We start from the raw sequence: 22746 nt of genomic DNA on the forward strand, positions 1-22746 counted from the left end.
GTCGGCTGGGTGCATGATGGCTTGCGGCCGCCGCCTCCTACCCTTTTGCTTCTTTTCCTTTCTTCCCTGCTTCTCTCTCTCTCTTTTCTTTTTTTTCCTTTTGTTATATCATACTGAGTGATGGGACGAGCGTTATTGCGCATCGAGAGAGGCTTCGGCCCTCCTCTTCTCTTTTTTTTTTCCTTTGGGTCAGACATGATCTTTGACTTGGATGCTCATGGTCCCGTAGCCCCGATAGCAAGAAAGAAAATAAAATATGAAAACTCAAAAATCCCCAACCAAGAGAATAGGGATGGCAAAATTAATCCGATCCGATAGATATACATCCTACTCAAATCCGATCAAACCCGAAAAATAGAGTTTGACTGAGTTTGGGTAAAATCCGAAAACTATAGTATGGGTATGGGTAGGGTATGGATAGTGCTATTTTCTACCTGAATCCGATCCGAACCTATGAGTATGGATAATATCCGAACCCATATCCGAATACACACACACACACACACACACACATATATATATATATATATATATATATATATATATATATATATATATATATATATATATATACATATATACACACACACATATATGATCTCTCCCTCTTTCTCTCTCTCTCTCTCTCTATATATATATATATATAATTATATATATGTATGTATGTATATGTATGCATACATATATGTATGCATGTATGTATGTGTGTGTGTTAGAAGTGTGTATGTGCGTATGTATGTATTTATATATATATAATTGGTAATTCTATTTTTGATTGATAATATGCATAAAATTATTTTTCTTTTTTTTTGAGTATAGAATGGACGGGTATGGGTTGGGTATGGGGCGGGTATGAATTGGGTATGGGGAAATGGGTTACCCACGGGTATCCCCGAACCCGTTGGGTACGGGGATGGGTATCTCTTTTCTTATCCGATTGGGTATCGGGTAGGGTTTGGGTATAGGATATTAAGTTCGGGTTTGGGGATGGGTAGTATACTACCCGACCCAAACCCTACCCATTGCCATCCCTACAAGAGAATCTTGAGTTATGAAAAATTTCAACAATCTCCTCTTTTGCTGGATTTCAGTCTACTATAATTTTGGATATTACGATATTCTTTTTTATTTGAAGCCGCAATCTCCTTCTTTGCTTGAGCTGCTCAAGAAGTTTTTTAAAAATATAAATAAAAATAATTTAAGGATGAGAAATTTTCATATCTCCCTCCTCATTTTATTAATTTCTCCGCCTTCGTCATGGGCACGGGAGCAAGATGCATCTCCCATCGCACGTCATTATTCTATCATATTATTTGGATCGTAGTGATCCATGTGTATACTCACTGGATTGGCGCATTAAACTGATCCGCACTCATCTTCACGATCAACGGAGGTGGCGGTGCTGGTAGTGATGGCGATGCAGGGGCCTTGCTACCGACACGGGCTCCCTCATTTTTGGAAAGCATCATTGGAACGTCATAAAAAAATCTTGCGTGGCGCCATTGCATGCTCCCTTGGCTTCTCGAAAAATAGGCTTGAGCCCTCCTTCACGTGGAGGGGCCGGTTATTCTGATGCCAATGCATGATTTTCTCCAACATCGATGGTGGTTCGAGAGGCGGTAGATCACCCTGATTGCCTAGTGGTGATTTTCTTTAGTAGTATGTTACGAAAAGTAGGCTCTTCCTCTATCTGTTGCTGCTCGATTCGATCAAGATCAGAGAGAAGGCGGCTGAGTCTTGCATAGAGATACTGGTACTAGAGTGACCTATAAAACAAGTTTAAATCAAAAAATTTTACTCCGACGAGGATCCTCCAATGCTCAAATCAGATTCAGAAAATAATAAGAGCAGCAATAAGTTCTTTGAGAGGAATTGATTGGCTTATCTTGATCCTTGGGGCTTTGGTTGCTTTTATAGAATGTCATCGAATAGCTGGTTACACAGCCATGGGATCGTGCAATCTTGAAATTGCAGGACCATTGAGTTTGTCATTACGAGTAAGATATTTCAGCCCCTAATCACTCCCATGAAGTGAGGAGGCCGTTACTGGCAATATACTGAGTGAAAGATTTGTATATTCTCGAAAATTATGCCTGATCTTTTAGCCTTCTTGAGTTGGATGAGTGATGTCACCTCATGGTACATGAGGGTTCCACCTATTAATTGCATAAGCTATCAATTAGGAGCTAAGAGTGTGGAGAGATTTTAGCCTTCATATGCTCTCATGTGGGGGTATTTATTGTTTCTATCTTTTTCTGTATGGTGTGGGTAGCTGCCATGGCATGAAGATGGCTAAATATAGAAGGATAGCTTAGCTCAGCAGGATAGCTCATCTCAGCATAGTATAGCTTAGGATAGCTCAGCTCATATCAAGATAGCTCATATCAAGATAGCTCATCTCAGCATAGATATAGCTCTTCACAGCAAGCACATGGCCCGACATGCCTCCAAATCTATATTCTGAATATAAATCTGAGGTATCTATGATACCACCATAGCAATCCTTATGATTATGAATCATTAGAAACTTGTGAATCTTGTCTTATGAGTAAAATGATCAAGACTCCATTTATTGGACATGGAGAAAGCACAAATGAGTTATTAGGACTTATGCATATAGGTGTATATGGTCCTATGACAACTCAGACCAAAGGTGAATACTCTTATTTCATCACATTCACTGATATTTTATCAAGGTTCGGATATGTGTATCTTATGAAATATAAATCCAAAACCTTTGATAAATTTAAAGAGTGTCAAAGTATGGTCAAAAAATAAACTAAAAAGTGTATTTAATTCCTTCGATCAGATTGAGGAGATGAATACCTTTCTTGTGAGTTCTTGGATCATCTTAAGAAAAAAGAAATTCTCTCTGAGTGGATCCCTCCTTATATGCCACAGCTAAATCGTATAGCTGAAAGGAGGAATCGCACCTTATTGGTATGGTGCGCTCCATGATGTACTTTACAGAATTATTTATTTCCTTCTGAGATATGCCCTAGAGACTACAGTGTATATTTTGAATAGAGCACCTTTAAAATCTATGCCTAGTACTCTATATGAGATATGGAGAGGTAAGAAGCCCAATTTTAAGTATCTTAAGATTTGGGGTTATTCGACTTATGTAAAAAAAAAGTTTTGGATATAAGCTAAGTACCAGGATAGATAAATATTTATTTATAGGATATCCTAAAGTATGGGATACCTCTTCTACTATTCTACTGAACAAAAGATATTTGTTAGTAGGCATGCCACTTTTATAGAAAATGAGTTTATCCTACAAGGAGGCAGTGGGAGAAAAATTAAATTTGATAAAGTTCAAAACCTATAAATAGAAGCATAAAAAAATTTTCCACCAAAAGTATCCATTGATGAGGTACAATCACAAGACACACATCCTCTCCAAATGTCAGAAAGAGTGCGAAATACACCACTGAGGTATGGGTTCATTATTGAGAATAATGAAGCCCATATTATTGAGAATGATGAATCTTTGACCTATTCGGAAGCTATCATGAGTAGAGACTCAAACAAATGGCTAGAGATCATAAAATCTGAAATAGACTCCATGTACACCAATCAAGTATGGATTTGATTGATGCACCAGAGGGTGTTAACCCTATTCAATGCAAATAGGTCTATAAGAAAAAGATTAGAGTAGATAGCCAAGTTGAAACCTATAAAGTCAGATTGGTAGCTAAAGATTTTAGGCAAAAGTAGGGTGTTGATTATGATAAAATATTCTCACCTATTATCATGCTCAAGTTTATTCGGATTATGCTTGCTATAGCAGCATATCATAACTATGAAATCTGATAAATGAATGTAAAGACTGCCTTCCTTAATGGTTATCCTGAGAAAAAGATTTATATATCACAGCCAAAAGAATTTGCCTCAAGTGAGAGAGCAAATCAGGTCTGCAAGCTTAAAAAAATTATTTATAGATTAAAGCAGGCCTCAAAGAGTTGGAACATCTATTTTGATGTCACGGTCAAAGAGTTTGACTTCATCAAAAATATGGATAAACCTTATGTGTATAAGAAGATAAGTGGAAGTACCATTATCTTCTTAGTATTGTATGTAGATAAGATACTTCTCATTAGAAATGATATTTCAATATTACAATCGGTCAAGATATGGCTATCAAGTAAGTTTTTCATAAAGAATTTGGGAGAAGCATCCTATATACTCGGTATAAAGATATATAGGGATAAATCTAAAAAGATGCTAGGCTTATCCTAGTCTAAGTACATAGATTTTATGCTGAAGAGGTTCAGCATGGATGGGAGTAAAAGAGGTTACTTATCCATAAGTCAGGGCATGTATCTCTCTAAGAAGATATCTCCTAAGACACCTGAAGAGAGGAATAGAATGAGTTTTATTCCCTATCCTTTAACAGTAGGGTCAATTATGTATGCTATGCTATGTACCAGGCCTGATGTTGCTTATACTTTATGTATAGCTAGTAGATTTCAAGCTGATCTAAGAGAGAATCATTGAAAAGCAGTAAAAAAAATTCTTAAATATTTGAGAAGAGCTAAAAATATTTTTTTGGTATATGGTGGCTCTGATCTAAAATTAAAAGGGTATTCTAACTCTAGTTTTCAATCAGACTCAGATAATAGCAAATTTATTTCAAGATATATCTTTACTCTAAATGATGATGTAGTGAGTTAAAAAAATTTCAAGTAACAGACTGTAGCTGACTCAACTTCTGAGGTAGAGTATATAGTTGCAAGTAAAGTCGCTAAAGAAGCTATCTGGATAAAAAAATTTATCACTGAATTGAATATCTTCTTGAGATTGAGAACCCAGTACCACTTTATTGTGATAATACTGAAGGTGTTGCTCAAGCAATGAAACTGAGATCTCATCATAAGTCCAAGCACATTCTAAAATGCTTCCATCTCATTCGTGAAATTATCGAGAGATAAAATATAGTCATTAAATAAGTAGATATAAAGAATAATATAGTAGATCCATTCACTAAAGCTCTACCATAACAGTAGTTCGATTGCTATCTTGATTGTATGAGATTAAAATATAAAGACAATTGACTTTAGTGTAAGTGGAAGATTGAAAGAATGATGCCCTATAAGCCAATCAAAATTTATATTTTGATGGACTGTTTTTTAATCTTTCTGACTCATGTAATGATATTTTATAAATAAACAAAAAATATTTATGTTTCATTATATGCTGCATCTTATATTTTTTAAGATTATGATGAACCTTATAGATTAGGATAATGATTTTAGAACTATGATGAGATCATACCTGTAAGATCTAAAATCTTAAAATTTTAATTTAAAATATTTTCAATCGTTGGATCATTGAGTCGGAGATCAATATTTTCAAAAAGACTAGCACATCCTATATATACTCGATGGAGAGGGTGATTAATCTCACAGTTACTTGTGTGAGATACTAATACAAGAATATGAGAGCTCATTAAAAAATGAGTTCACTGAATCGATCCGACTTGAGAATATCTTATGGAGTCTTACTTACTTGTCAAAAGATATTTTTTTTACTAGGAGTTGTGCAAGTAATCTTTTGATCTGAAACTACTATAGAACCTTGTATATATGAATCCATATTTTAGTTCATACTCATTCATAACTAAGTCATGTATGAGATGTTCTGGATATGATGGATTATATATGGAGGTTGTAAGTAGGTCAACATAGAATCGATCACTGCTGGTAAGAGGAGATCACATATTACTTGCTCTAATTGAATGATGATTCAAGAAGTCTTTGATCAAAGCAGAATAAAAATTAGAAAGAGTTTCTAATATTTCATTAATTGATTCATCATGATAAGATTGAGAGAGATATGAATATGATATTGGATTTGACATTTTTTCATATCCAGAGTCATATTTGGCATACAGGATGATCGCAGAATTGAATTATACAGTAACTCATTATTGAAGGATATTTTTGATATTTCTATAAAAATTTTATATCTTTCGGATAGACATGATCAATTTTTAGATATCAATCTTGTCTTGTAAATTTGATCAAATTAAAGAGTTTAATTCGATCGTCAATTAGAAAAGATTTTAATTGTTGAAATTAGGTTAGCTCGATTGGACCTAAATCGGTTATATTGAATTCTAATCAAATCAAATCAATTTACATTTGGACCTACTGCTAGCTAGATGTAGAATCTAATGGGTCACATAAAAAAAATTGATCAAAGGTCTAATTGGATTAGATAATATTTGTAGGATGAACATGCTAGCACAGATTACAAACCCTAGCACCTGTGTTTGAATCAGATTTGAATTGGTTCCTAATTTGGGCTAATTAAATCTAACTAAATCCAATCTTGTTTTGGGTTTGGTTTGGGTGGACCCTTGGCTGATTGAGCTAGGGTGTTGGTGCAACCTACCTAGCATTCTATGCACCAGAGATTCTCTCTCTGGCGTGTGGAGATTTATTTTATGTGCTAAAGAAAAATTGGCATCCCATGGGATGGGATGCCCCTTTCGAGCCTTTATCCAATTCATTCCATGCGAATCTCTCTTTGGCGTGGGTATTTGGTTGGCCATCAGATGGCTGGTTGAATGGATAAAGGAAGAAATCAAATTTTGATTTGTTTCTATCCGAGCCAAAACCCTAGCCACCCATGTTAATCCATGCGCCACTTGGACTTAGAGTCCAAGTGGTTATGGACTCTCCATATTATTGCATGTCTAATTTTTCTCCATGCTTAATCTAAATTGGTGCCTCCTTTGTGGGCCATTGGATGGCCATAAGATGGATTTGCATCCATTAGATTTGGTTGGTGCCACTTATGAAGCATCGCGATGCATCAGAGAAACATCAGAGAATTATTTTTTGAAGAGTCCTTCTGTGCGAAGCGACTCTCAGATTTAATTCCTAATGCTTCCATGTGTCACAAAGGTTTCAGATGGGTGTGAGATTAAAAAGAGGGGCATGAGATATTGTGATGGGGTGTGAGCCATCCATTGGATGGGCCATGAGATAGTGCAGTATGCATCCGGTCTCCAACTATAAAAGGAGATGCACACCGAGGTTCTAATAAATCCAAGAATCCTATCTCTTCTTTCTTACATAAGTTCTTCCTATTGTCTAATTAGTCTCTTCCTTCTCTTATTGGGATAAGTTCAAAATAGTAAGAACAAGTCCGATTTAAGGATAAAGGCCTAAGAAGAGAATTAAGGAAGACAAGGAAGGTAGGGAAAGAAAAGGCTAGGAGGAAGGAAGGAGAGGCCTAGGGGTTGTGCTGTTCGAAAAAATTCTTTGGGAAAGAATTTAGTGAGAGGAACCAAGTTAAGGAGTGAAAGTATGTGTGGATCACTGTTGGAGGACGAACACTTGGACGCTTGGTGGAAGCTCTGTCGAAATTTGGATATAGCGATTCAGATATTTTTCTATACCTTCCATAATGTTATACATATTTATGTATATGATTGTTAATCATTAAGGAGGTTTTGGATTAGGATTTGATGGTTAGGATTTTATAGTAAAATTTTTGAAATCTGTGCTTCCACTGTACCATCATAAGTATGCAAAAGAGTTTGGAATCATGGTTAGAAATGAGCTTGTTGTAGTTAAAAAATAAAATAAAAACTTAAAAACAGTACTTAAATCAGAGACCAACAAAATAAATAAGAGAGAGAGGAAAAAAAGAAGGCTCAGATCTATCATTGAAAATAAAGCATTACAAGTTCCTCTGCACCTTTAATCATGAGGTGGCTGCAAGTGGTTGTCTGCAATGTAACAAACTATCCAAGCTTGCCTTGCAACTACAGCAACAAGAATAGAAATGCATCACCTCCATTGATCTCTCTTTAGACTCTTTCGGCACATCTCACACAGGCAGTCACCATAGCCTCCCTGAGCCTCCAATCGTCTCCTCGAGCCCCCTATCCCTATCCGAGCCCAATCCGAAAACTAGGAGTAAAATTTTTTTAAAAAAATAAAATAAAAACTTAAAAATAGTACTTAAATCAGAGAACAATAAAGTAAACAAAGGAAAGAAGAAAAGAAGATGACTCAGATCTGCCATTGAAAAATAAAGCATTGCAAGTTCCTCTACACCTTTAACCATGAGACTGCTGCAAGCGGTTATCTGTAATGTAACAAATCATCTAAGCTTATCCTACAACTACAACAACAAGAATAGAAATGTATCACCTCCATCAATCTCTCTCTAGACTCTTTAGGCACATCTCACGTAGGCAGTTATCGTAGCCTCCTCGAACCCCGACCGCTTCCCTGAGCCCCTCACCCCTACCCGAGCCCAGTCCAAAAACTAAGAGTAGAAATTTAAAAAAAAAATAAAATTAAAAATTAAAAATAGTACTTAAATCAAAGAACAACAAAGTAAATAAGGGAAGGAGGAAAAGAAGAAGGCTCAGATCTGTCATTGAAAAATAAAGCATTGCAGGTTTCTTTGACTAAATGGGTAGTATGGAATTACCCAATAACTCTTTTGACTGTAATCCAACCATATTATCACTATAATTCTTCACTCTATATGTTAACACTTGGATAATAAAAAATCACCAAACAAAATATCAAGAAACCACCAGAAATAAAGATCCAAAAGATTAAACCATTACATACTGATAATCGATGATCCGATCGGAGGGAGGTGGGCTGGGGGCTTGGGGAGGCGGCTAGGGCTTAAGGAGGTAAGAGGCAACCAAGGGGCTTAGGATCCGATAGATGGGGGTTCGGGGAGGTAGCCGTGAGGAGGGGGATCGGGGGCTCGGGGCTCAAGGAGGCGGCCGAGGGGAGGCGAGCCGGGGGCTCGGGGCTTGGGGAGGCATTTGGCAGCTCGAGGAAGTCGGATTCAGTGGCGGGGGAAAGAGGGGATCGAAGGCAGCTAGGAGGAGGTGAGTCGGGGGCTCAGGGAGGCGACCGCGACTCGAGGAGGCAGGAGGCAGTCGAGGAGCTCGGGATCCTACAGACGGGGGCTTAGGGCGATCGTGAGTTCATGTCGGGGACATCAGGGGTGGGGTAGGGGCTCGAGGGCCGACGGGGTGAGGTCACGGGCTGGGGGCGGCAGGATAGGGGCCGTGGGGCCGGGCAGTGGCTACGGGGCCGGCGAGGTCGACTCAGGGTTGGGTCGGGGCCATGGGGCCGACCGAGGCAGGGGTCACAGGGCTAGCTTGGGGTCGAGTCAGTGTGGGGATGAGGCCAATGGTGTCAGAGCGACCGCGGGATGCCAGAGAGACAGGAGGAAAGGGGGGTTGCAGGGTGAGGGCGTCGGCGAGAGGAGGATGAGGGATGGGAACGTGAGAGAATGAGCGGGTGAGCGAAATATTTTTTTTCTATGGTGGTTTATATGGCAGACTATTAGCGATGGCAAACATACCATCGCTAATGCCGTCAATAAAAATATTAGCGACGGCATATTTGCCGTCTCTAAAATCTGTCACTAATAACTATGACTCTATTCTTAAAAAATCATCTGAATATGATATAATTTTGAAATTTAAAGTTCATCTTCACCATTCATTATCTAAATAATTATCATTAGAGTATCGTCACAAAAAATTATCTCAATCTGATAGCCCTAGCTATATCGATCAATGAAATTTGATTTCGACGGTCACAAATGATCGTATGATGATCTGATAGATAAAAAATATCGATGGATCTAAAAATTTATCATGATGATTTTGGTGATATTTGTAGCAACTATCAAAATTTTATTTAAATTGGACATCACTATCATGGTCAATTTAGCACGAGATGATTTCGATTGTTAAATAAAAAATGAGTGATCAAAAGGCCAAATAGCATATGATTAAGGTAATTTTTTATATAAGTGATCTTTACTATTATTTTAATCATTTGTATGGTGATGATCATAAAATTCAAACTGCACATATATGAACCATCCACGTTATGCAGATCTTACAAAAGCACAAGTATAATTACTTAAGGATTTTAAGAATAAGTATCAAGAGATATAATTTTGGATTGTTTATATATACACGGTTTGAATTTTATGATCATCACCATATAAATAATCAAAGTAGTAGTAAAGATCATTTATCTAAAAAATTATATTATAATGGATGATGTTTGGCTTTTTGATCACTCGATTTTTATTTAATGATCCAAATCATTCCATACTAAATTAATCATCATAATGATGTCTGATTGAAGTAAAATTTTGATAGTATGCTATAAATATTATCAAGATCATCATTGTAAATTTTTGAATTTATCGATGATCTTTATCTATCAGATCATCATGCGGTCATTCGTGATCATTGAAATCAAATTTTAATGATCGACATATCAAGGGCTATCAGATCGAGGTGATCTTTTGTGATGATATTCTAACAATAATTATTTAGATAATGAACAGTGAATATGGATTTTAAATTTCAAAATTAAACCATATTTAGAGAAAAATAATTTTTTTTTCTTTTTACGATGGATGTTCCGTCGCTAATGATTATTAGTGATAGCATTTGTCGTCTCTAATATTTTTTGCACCATCTTTAATAATTATAATAAATAAATTTTTTTATTTTTTACGATGGACATGCCATCGCTAATAGTGCCATCGCTAATATTTTTCCACCATTGCTAATAATTTTAATAAATAAAATTTTTTTTCTGACGGCTAATAATATTAAAAATATTTTTTATTAGCGATGAGGAAGTGCCATCGCTAATAATTAAGAATCCATCTCTAATAATCTTGAAAAAACTTTTTTATTAGTGACAGTAAAATCACTATTGCTAATTACCATCGGTAAAAATATTTATTAGTACCAGCAAATTTGCCGTTGCTAATACTCATTTTTCTTATAGTGTTTATCCAATTCTATTAACAATGTTAGGATCTAAGTAGATAGTTGGGCTATATTACAATATATTTAAAATTTTGATGACTAATTGACACTTTTTAAACTTTCAGGGCCTAAGTATAAATAATCCAAACTTGAAAGGGTGTCTTTATATTTTTTTTCTTTTTTTTATGTATAATACTATATAGTTATGGGAAAAAAATGACTTTGAAATCCAACCTAAAAATCAAAACTATGCCACACAAGAGGATTAATCAGCATTATGCCCATTTAATACATTACAACAATTCGAGCTCTCGCCATCCAAAATTCAACATGAAGTTCGGTGATTTGGCAAATGAAGATTGATTGGTTCAAATAAAACTAGTCTACTTAGCAGTAGATTCGACCTACAAAACAAAAGAACTATTGAAGGTTGCTGGATCTACTCTGATGGGGGATTTTTTTGATATGTTGGTTAGGCAAAATTTTGATGCCACAGAGGAGATCTAAGAATACAAGCAATGAGTTAAGAGCAAGGTGAAGTTCTTTTACTTGGGGTCTCTTGGCTTGGTTTATGTGAAGAGGAGGGTGAGAGTCCATCATGATCTAGTTGCATGATCTTTAAAAGCATTGTTATACTCTTTTCTTATTGGCCACCCTAGAAGGTTAAATCCTTCTTTATCTAGTGTCCTGAGATCGCACTAAGTTGTAACCGCCCTCACCATTCAATTGGAGGTTTGCTCAGTCATTAATTATATACTTCATATGTTACTAAACCATAGGTTGATCGAGTTGATAGGTGTGATTTTAGTAGGTATCAAATCCAACCATATCAATTGCCCTTTATTTCTGAGCTTGAGCTACTCTCCTTGGCTCGAGTGAAGAAAGTAACAGGAGTCTTCTTCATCATATCTTTTTTTTTTCTGCTGATTGGGTTGTCTCATTCTACTTCTCTTAAAAGAGTTTCATCCTGAAAACTAAGAATCTTCATTCTCAAATAAGTGAGAATACTTAGTCTTCAAATTATCTTTACCATACTTTTACTATGCAATTCTAATCTAAACCCGTGCTTAACTAAAACTCAGTACTCTAAATCACTTTTTGTTAACCCTACAAATCGTAAATCTCAGCCTAATTTTCTATCCATGATCGAATTTATTACTCTAATATCATAAAATATCATACCCCAAATCCGTAATATAACACGTTTTCATGCTACCGAGGTGTACAGTCCATGATAATATGAAGCCTATCAATTATAATCAGTTAAAATTTATCACAAATAAAATATAAAAAAGATTCAATTCTATCACTCATCAAGCAGATAAATCAAGATTGATCTAGAGCATCTAAATCCAAAATCATATACCAAATCCATATATTAAAATTTATAAATAATTAACTATAAGCCCATGATCATCTAATAAACTAAGTTTCTACTATAAAACTCCTAAGCTTGCTATGCAAACCCCCAAGCCTAGATCCTTCGTTATTTTTAATCTTATTTCTCTATAAAATAAAAAAAATAAAGAAGTAGGAGCTACACCAGCTCAGTAAATAAAGCCTGTGCTTTTTTGTCAGATCAAGAATAAATTTTTCTATGATAATGTAATACTTAGAAAATAATAGATATTACAAAAATAAAATATTTCACAGAAACTTTACATTCAAAGATTCTCCTTTTCCCTTCCCAGTTGTTAAGCAAAAAAATCAAGTGGCCTTTAACCTTCCACACTTCCTCATTAATGGTGTGAGCCTTATTGTGGTGGTCACTATAAACATTTTGTAAAGAGGCAAGTCCGTTCTCTCACACTCTTGTCGTGGGAAAATGAGACTATGATAATGTTTAGGCCTCAAAAGGATAGTCAAAGTGAAAAATTTGAGCAGACATGTCTTGTAATATAGATGGAATTAGACAATGAAATAAAAAATAAAATTAATGTAGAAGTCAAGAACTAGTTTCATTAGGATTTTAGCTTTTTCATAATTATTTTTACTAGTTATGACTATTTAGAAAAATTCTAACCCTTTTTGACTAAAAGAGTATGGACTTCATTATCATAGATGGAGGACATGTTTCATGGTGGTAAAAAACTTAGAACCCCATTTTTGAAAATTCTTAACATTTTTACTTCTATTATTTCAAGGGATTCATGCTCAGCAGGTCAAGGAAATCCTTTTTTTACCTAAATTAAATTATACATACTCTTTAGACGATCTTGATGCCCCTCAAGCCTTGGGTTATACTAGAATTGTAGACTTAGATCTAATAACTACATCTATGTAATGCCGCATTTTTAGTTGTTTTTGATTTGAATACTTATATTTATTTTCCCTTAGAAAAAGAGTACATGCATGGATTATTTGTCACATAAAATTTCAGATATCTTTTAGTCTATATCTTTTAGGCAAGTGTTCTTGAAAATTTAAACCAAGTAACAAAACTTTTTAAAACTTTCCAAACCATTAAAGCAAAAAAAAAAAAGAAAAGAAGAAAAAGAAAAAGAAAAGAAAATTCTTTCACATTAATTAAAATTGATGGGAGTCTTCTTCTCGATTTCTCCAAAAGGCAGTTAATGCTGAGAGGGATTTGGGTCTTTCCTCCATTCTATTTAAGGACCCCCAACCTACCCTTTCCACCCTTCATTAGAGAATTCAAAGCTTACCATAGATTACCAAAGTTTTTCTTCTTTTCTCTTCTTCTACTTCTCGGAAGTCCATCACTGTGCCCACCAAAATTGTGGCCATAGCTCATCGAAAATAAGATGAAAAAATATTCAAATCCTCCTCCACATCCTCAGTTCATAGATATTGGGACTCTAGTCGGCTATCACCAAATTTTTTTTTGAAAATCGGGCATTTGATTTTTCTCCAATTTTTCATAGTTTTAATTGATCTTTTGATACCAATTGATGCCATTGACCACTGATTGGGGACCCCTAATTGCACTATCGTGGCCTGCATCACCAGCCAAAATCACCACTAGGGAGAGATTCACTTATTTTGGAGTGATTTAGGAATCCCCGTTTCACCATGGAACAAATAGTAGGAGACAAGGAGAGCATGTTGACGTAGGAAATGATTTTTATAAATACAAATATTGGAGTATATGAGTGTACTAATAGTTTGTTGAAGTGTATGTTGAGAAAATTTTAGGAGCTAAAATCATTTTCAAGAAGGTTCAAGCCATTACAAAGTTGGAAACTAAAGAAAGCAAGTTTTGGGAAGCTACGTTATGAGAAATAAGATGGTGGAAGCCAAGAGTCAACTCCCAATTTCAACAAGACCACTCTAGTATGTAAAACTCAAGTAGCATAGTTCTATGAGTCGACCCCAAAGATCCTCATGTTGACTCTTTTAGACAAGACAAAAAGCTATATTTTTTAGCTTGAAGCTCGAGTCAACCCTTAGTTTGTTGAGTCTATTTTCTCAGATAATAGAGAGCTATATTTCTCAACCTAGACATTAAGTCAACTCTAAGTTATCTCAAATCGGTTCCAAATCTAGTTTGAGTTAATCCAAGTTGATCTGAGTTGACTCGACTGCCTGACAACTCTAACTGCTAATTTTATAAAATTTGCAGAAACATGTAAAAGCTCTTCAATGGCTACTTCTAGCTTCCAACAGGCAAAAAGTCATTTTTGAACCTTCTAAGAGCCTTAAATGCTAATTAAACTCATTGATGAAGTGAGAGAAAGAGAAAGAAAGAAGAAAACAAAGAGAAAATTCAAGATTCTTTGAGAGTTCATTCAAGAGAGTGCAATCAATTTCCATCCACCAATCTCTTGAGATTTTAGAGGGTTTCAAAAAGAAGAAAAGAGCTTTAATTGTCAAGCTTTCTTAGCAACTTCTTCATGAGCTTCAATGACCTTTTGTTTTGCTCTTTAGTAGCTTTCTCATAGTGTTCATATTTTCTTTTTTATATTCTACTGTAACAAATTTTAATTAGAATTGAAACTTGGCAGAAAGGCCAATCCAAGTCTTGCATCAAATTATATCTTTGTGAAAGCTTAGGAGAGACTTTGTGAAATTATTTTGGTTAATTTTCACTGAGAAAATTAACTAAATTTTGGGTTGTGAGTCCAAAAAAAATTTTACTGTAATCTTGGAGAGATTATAGTGAAATTCTCAAGAGCACGCTTAAAGAATGGATGTAGGTATTGAGTGTGGCACCGAACCACTAAAAAAGGTTGTATTTGTGTGTGTCTTTATTGCTTTCATATTACTCATCTTTGCATTTTACATAATTTAACCTTTACTTCATTGCTTGTGTTACACCTTCAATTGCATAGTTTAGTTTTCAGTTGTAAAAGTTTTAAATTTTGAAAAATCCAATTCATCCTCCTTTTTAGGTTGTCTATCTATACAATAAAGAGAGAGAGAAGAAAAAAAAATAAAAGAAAACAAGAAAAGATAGTTTCTCTCTCTTCTTTTTCTCTTTCCTCTCTCCTCCACTTTCTCTCTTTACTTTTTTTTCTCTAATTTTTCTCTAGGTTGTTTCTCTCTCTATTATCTCTCTAGGATTTGTTAAATCTAGAAAAGAGCCCTCCTCAATGATCTTGATGGATCTTGTGAAAAGGCCTTGACCTATAGTTGTTGGGTTTGCATGCCAGTTCCCACCTTATTCTAGATTGGGCACCACTAGATTTCACTATTTATTGCATCCTTACATTCTAATATAACTTTTGATTTATAGTTAATCAATTGGATTGCTTAGATTAACATGGTCAGTCCTATAATGATGTCAGAACTAAAGTTTTTTTATTTTTAAGTAATCATGATTAAATTTTGATAAAAAATATAACTTTGAATATTAGGTTTCGAAGGAAGATTTTAAGATTAGTTGGACATGTCTTTTCTAGATTTTCATTTATATCATATTATTTTTGGCATCAAATAAATTGTTAATGATTCATATATAATTTATGAATTTTATGAAATTATGTTTTGAATAAAAAATTAATATAAAATTTTGAAGTAATATTTCTTAGACTATTAGTATAATTGTTTACTAATTTGATATCATATATGCATATTTTGATTGGATTATAGGATATTTTGAAGTAATATTTCTTGGACTATTAGTATAATTGTTTACTAATTGGATATTATATATACATATTGTGATTGAATTATAGGATATATATTATTCTATAAAAAATTTTTGAAACATATCGAATTTGGACTTTCAATTTAACTATGTTCTGTATTTTGCTGATTGAGGGTTATGCATTGACACTTTGATATTATTAAGCTTATTGTTCTGGTTTCAACCATATGTTTTCAACAAGATTTAAATATGGTATTCTAACCCATGCTTTAGGATATAAAGCCCACTTTATAGGGTATAGCGCGGTATTCCAACCCACTCCACAGGATATAAGTATGATTCTATTTCTGACTTAATTATAGATAGGGGTGAGCAAAAATCGAATCTGAACCAATCAAATCGGTGAAATCGAATCAAACCATAGGTTTGGTTTGGTTTAAAATTTTATTTGGTTTAGTTTGATTGATTTTTAACATATAAAAAATAAGTTTAGATTAGTTCAGGCTTGTCAATAACTAAAATCTTTCTCAAATCGAACCGGATCGACTTTAATAAAATGATGCATTTTGATTAGGATGTTATTTATATTGGAGTATTAATGTATTAAAAAATAATTCTGAATTTATGGTGCTGTTTATTTATGGTGTCATTTATCAATTTAATTTTATGTTGATTAGTCTTAAACTCTAAGTGACTTACTTACTGGATTGTTTATTTTTGTTGTAATGTGTGGAAAATCTTTATCTTAATCCTTAATGATGGCATTTATTTAAGAATTTTATTTTGTTGAGCTACAATATCTTATGTCAATTTAAATTATTTTACTTGATAAATTTTTTTGATGGTACTTTTATGTGAAAAGTAAGCCAGTCTTCATGAATCACAAAAAAAAATAAAAAAATAAATTGGTTTGGTTTGATTTCAATCTTCTATTGATCCGATTTGATTTCTAGAAATACCAAACCATTTAGGACTAGTTCGGCTTAGGTTTGAGCATGAAACCGGTCCAAACTGGATCGTGCTCAACCCTAGCTATAGGATATGAGATGATATCGATATAATTTAGATCTAATTTTATTATTATCTTTTTACAGGATTAGGATTATTAATTAAGTTTTAATTGATGTAAGACTTTAAAATTTTATTTATTAGTTGGATTTGATGATAACCAACCTTTAGATTTAGTTATTTAAATTATTTCTATCGTAATGCATTTGATATCATATTAGAATATCTTATATATTTATGAAAAGAGTTTTCTATAAGTATGCGGCGGTTGCCGTAACCTCTGGCTCGTAATCTCATATCAAGAGTGATATGAAGCTCAACATCATCTATTCTTTACTCTTTTGTGACATGCGACTACATATGATTTCTAACATGGCAAATTAAGAATTAAAATAATATTTTCCATCGAGTAAATTAAACAAAAAAAATCCTATATTTGGAGGGGGGGGTTGTGTTGGTTAAAAAAAAAAAAAGGGGAAGAATCATCTGCCACAAGTAACTTATAGCAAAGACATTAACTATAGCAGGCTAAGTCTAATTAGCATTGGTTAGCCTAATGGTAACACAGCTCATATAACTTCCATTCTTCAAATTTTAGGGTTGTATGAGGCAGAGTTGGTCAGGTTGGAATCATGAGAAAAGGTGATTTGAAGTAAGGTCTAATTATATTGGATTGTTAATATGAATTACATGCACGTATTAACATGAAATATATCACAAATAATGCATGACAAGCAGCCTATATGCCGGAGATATTGGCTATTTTAGGCTAGTGAAATTCTTTGTGCACCGTGGGCGGTGCAGGACTGCATGCACTGCCCGCAATGATTGGCTCACGCATGGGGTCGAAAGGAAAAAAAAAATTTTCACATGCCGCACCTCGACCCCATGTGTGAGCCAATCACGGCGAGTGGTGTGCACGTTCTGCACCACCCATGGTACACAAAGAATTTCTCTTTCAAGCTATATCGGTGCTTTTATATTTAGGTCTACTACTATATAATTACCATTTCAATACTTCCCTCCGGTGAAGACTTTTCCAATAGGATTGACCTACAAGGCTAAAATTCAGAGCCATCTATGCTTCCCTCATCATTCATTCTACTCGCATACTGCTAACTATGTTGCCAATTGATCATCATTTATTAAGATTTGATATCTCGAGATTCGATCCACATTGAGCCTATAGCAAAGTTTGTAACGAAAAATAGAGTCCAACGAGATCAAGATCACCCAAAATGGAGCTCGGACGGAGGAGATACGAGCTTTTGAAGTTGGCATGCAATCCGAGATAGTGGAGGACCGTCGGCGGCCGACGGTGGACCGGCGAAGAGGCTGGACATTGCCCAGGCGTGGCCAGCGTGCAGGGTGCGGCCTGGCGCGAGGGGTGCGGCCCGGGCCCAGGCGCCCAGCGTGGGTGCGGCCAGGCCCAGGTGCCACTAGGGCCTGATTTTCTCGATCCATCATGGACCGGGAGGTCCACGGCTAGGCGCGTGGACCGCAGAAACGTTTCCCAACTATTTCTCATGGTCCATGGCACTATATCATGGATCGGAGCATGATCGGACGATCTGGGAGGCTTGCGGTGTTGATCTAACAGCTTGGGGCTTTAATTGGATTTGATTAGGAGTTCTAAATCTAATCTAATTAAGGTTTAGGCCTTATAAAAGGCCCTGATCTTCTGAAACAGTGGTGTGGTTTGGTTTTTGTCACAGAGAGTACCCATGAACAGGTCCAAGGGTGGTTTTGTTTTTTGTTTTCTCACGGAAGAGGAGGTTTTGTCTTCTCACGGAAGAGGAGACACGGGATGCGGCGGACGAGCTTCACACGAAGATGAGGAACCCGAGAAGAAGAGAGAGAGAGCCGTATGATTGAGACAAGAAGGAGCTTCAGGGAGGCTTCTAGATAGCGGACATCGATCACTTCAAAAGTTCAAGGAGGTCTTCCAAGAGAGAGAACTTTTCTGAGAAAAATTTTTTGTGAGAGCGAAATTGGGTGTATGAGGATTGAGGGTGAGTCTCCTCTTATAAATTTTTTTTTCATAGTGAAGTTTGCATGCTCCGTAGAGGCGAGCCCTCTTGTGGTTGATCCACGTATTTTGATTGTTTTATTTTATTTCTTCTTTCTTCCTGCTACATCGTATGGTACTGAAAAGATCTTGTGAGGTGGTGTCTTGGCCAGACATCCACCCAACAAGTAGTATCAGAGTAAGACGGTACAAGGATGCAGATTGCAGCAGTGGTGAGCAAGACTGAAGATGGAGAAGACAGGAACAATCAAGATGGCGATCAATAAATTTGATGGTAAAAGCAATTTCTCCTTGTGGCAGGTAAGGGTGAAGGACGTGCTCATCCAACAAAGGTTGATCGATACTCTCTTGTGCGATGAGAAACCGACCACCATGGAGATGCGGGATTGAAAACGGCTACAGATGCAAGCGGTGAGTACCATCCACATGTACCTAGTAGATGAGGTGGTGATCCATGTGCTGAGCGAGACCTCTCCGACGGTGCTGTGGTCGAAGCTCAAGGAGTTGTATATGACGAAGTCTCTCACCAACACTCTTTTTCTCTGGAGACAGTTTTACCAGCTGCGGATGGCTGACGGATAGAACGTACAGGAGCATCTAAACCACTTTCAAAAAATCCTCACCGACCTTCTCAGCATTCGTGAGAATGTTAAGGAGAAGACTAGGGCACCGGTTTTGCTGACGTCGCTTCTCCCTTCGTATGAGTCCTTGGTGACTGCTCTTCTAGTGGAGAAGAGCACCATCAAGATGGACAAGGTCACCACGGCGATACTCCATAACGAGGTTCTCAGGAGGAAGAATCCAACTTCGAACTCAGGTGGCCGTAGCTCAGCTTTGGTGGCTCTTGGAGGAGCAGGAGGCAGTAGATGGAGCGACAGGAGATCGCGATGTAGGCGGTCCAAGTTCAGAAGAGACTTGAGCAAAATCAGGTGTTACCGGTGTGAAAAATTGGGGCATCTAGCCAGAGATTGCCTTCAACTGAAAAATCAGACAGTAGCTACTGTAGTGACGGCCGGTAACAATTCAGATGGAAATGTCCTAGTGATATCTGATGAGGTATCTACTTCTTTCCAGCAGTGGATATTAGATTCTGCATGCACTCATTATGTATGTTGCAGAGAGGAGCAGTTTGACTTCCTGGAGAATAGTGAGGGCACTGTATATCTATCAGATGGATCGAGCTATGTGATCAGAGGCATCGAGACGGTCAGCTGGAGGACACATGATGGTGCAGTGAGAAGATTGGGGGAGGTTCGATATATATCCGATTTCAGATGGAATCTTATCTCATTTAGCAGACTGGATTCGAGAGGCTACAGGACGGTAGCTGGTGGAGAAACCCTGAGGGTGCTACACGGCGATAGGATTGTGCTGGAGGGAAAGAAGAGGAGCAGAGGACATTATTATCTGGTAGGGAGTCCAGTGCGAGGTGGAGCTTCGAAAGTCAGGTGGAGCTTAGAGCGAGGTGGAGCTCTAGGTGGAGATAGATCGGGCATGAGACAGGAGACTTGGGAGGACAAGAGGCGACGTTACAAGGTGAGATTCCTGTTGCCGTAAGATGATGCCCCGAGCAGATCTCAGGTCAGAAGGAGCACAGTATATGATGGAGATAGGATCAAATGGCCTGGCTCGACTCCCATGTTTGCCCATCCATGATCAGCAGGCGATTGCCCCAGGGCATGGGAGCGAGGAAATTCAGAAGCTCTCGGAGTTAGGAGGAGGTCGAATATCGAGTCGAGATGGAGATTGTTAGAATTTGATGTCTCATGATTTGATCCATATTGAGCCCACAGTGAGGTTCGCGATGAAAAATGAAGTCCAACGAGATCAAAATCACCCAAAACAAAGCTCGGACGGAGAAGATACGAGCTTTTGAAGTTGGCACGCAACTCGAGGTGGTGGAATGTGGCCCAGGCACGGCCAGCGCATGGGCCAGGCGTGCAGGGCACTGCCCAGTGCAGGGCGCGTGGCCCAAGCATGGGGTGTGGCTCAGGCCCAGGCGCCCGATGCGAGCGCAGCCCCGGCCAGCGCGTGCAGGCCGGCCCAGGCCCAGGCGCCACTGGGGCCTGGTTTTCTCGGTCCACCGTGGACCAGGAGGTCCACAGCTGGGTGCATGGACCGCAAAAATATTTTTCAGCTGTTTCTCGTGGTCCACGGCACTATACCATGGATCGAAGCGCGATCGGACGGTCCGAGAGGCTTGCAGTGTTGATTTAACGGCTTGGGGCTTTAATTGGGTTTGATTAAGAGTTCTAAACCTAATCTAATTAAGGTTTAGGCCTTATAAAAGGCCCTGATCTTCTGAAACAGTGGTGTGGTTTGGTTTTTCCTGTAGAGAGTACCCGTGAATAGGTCTAGGAGTGGTTCTGTTTTTTGTTTTCTCACGGAAGAGGAGGTTTTATCTCCTCATAAGAGAGGAGACACGAGACGCGGCGGACGGGCTTCACACGAAGACGAGGAACCTGAGAAGAAGAGAGAGAGAGAGCCGTGTGACTGAGAGAAGAAGGAGCTTCATGGAGGTTTCTGGACAGCGGACACCGGTGGCTTCAGGGGTTCAGGGAGTCTTTCAAGAGAAAGAGTTTTTGTGAGGGGAACTTTCTGTGAGAGAAAAATTGGATGTACGAGGGTTGAGGATAAGATCTCCTCTTGTAAAATTTTTTTTTCATAGTAAAGTTTGCATGCTCCATGGAGACGAGCCCTCTTGTAGCTGATCCACGTATTTTGATTGTTTTATTTTATTTCTTTTTTCTTCCTGCTGCATCGTGCGGTACTGAAAAGGTCTTGGAAGATGGTGTCCTGACCAGACATTTACCCAACACTATTTTTAAAATAAATAAACATAAATCCCTCAAAAACTTTGCCTAACTTAATCAAACCTCCCTTTGTATAAACTTTACCCTAGTCTGCATCATATACTTAAAAACAAATTTAACTAAGATAGGCCAATCCCTATACCGAACTTCTATTGGCACCCTAATATATGTCAACTACATGCTACGTTCTATCGTTTTTGTTTTACAGTTTGTTATACTATTTTGAGAACAATTCATATAACATCCAATTAAATCCTGATATTTTTCTCATTTTCAAAACTCCGCCCCTCTGGGAAGAATAGTATAAATAATTACCTTACCCTAGATAACCTACTTTTTCATTTATTTTATTTAACAAAAACATTTTCTTTCAAATGTAAAAGATTTAGGCTATGTTTTCTTAGAAACAAACTAGAAATAAAGCTGAAAACTTAAGTCCCTTGATAAAAATAGGGCTTTAAATTTCTTCTCTAACATTCCAAGTACCTTGAAAATTAGGAGAATATCATCCTATTTCTTGTATCTTTTCTTTAGTGATAAGAATCTTGTGCCTTTTTTTTTCTATAGGTCAGATTGTTCATAAAAATCTAATATAAGTACAATCAAAAAGATCAGAGAAAAATATTCTTGAAGATCAAAGGTCACCAACATTAGTCTACACTATCTCTCCAATATACTTTACTGTATAGGAGGCTATCTAATTAGTAGCATTGTTGGTCTCATGATATATATTAAGGCTGAGTAAATAATCGAAACTCGAACAAATCCATCCAATTCGATCCAATAAACATCGATTTCGGTCGGTTGAAAGACATAAATGGGGTGGAATTGGGTGGAGATTTATATAAAATCAGTTATTTACGGTTGGATTTAATTCTTACATGTTTAATCCATACGAAATCAAATCCAACCGATGTAGTATTTCATAAACTCATTTTTATTTTGAGACGACGTCATTTAGATTTTAATACTTTATTCTAAAAAATATCTCATCATCAATTTGTATTCATGAAAATATTAATATTGAATTGTTGATGAAAACACATTAATTTAA

This window comes from Elaeis guineensis, chromosome 15 (assembly GCF_000442705.2).
Source record: "Elaeis guineensis isolate ETL-2024a chromosome 15, EG11, whole genome shotgun sequence".
Lineage (NCBI taxonomy): Eukaryota > Viridiplantae > Streptophyta > Magnoliopsida > Arecales > Arecaceae > Elaeis > Elaeis guineensis.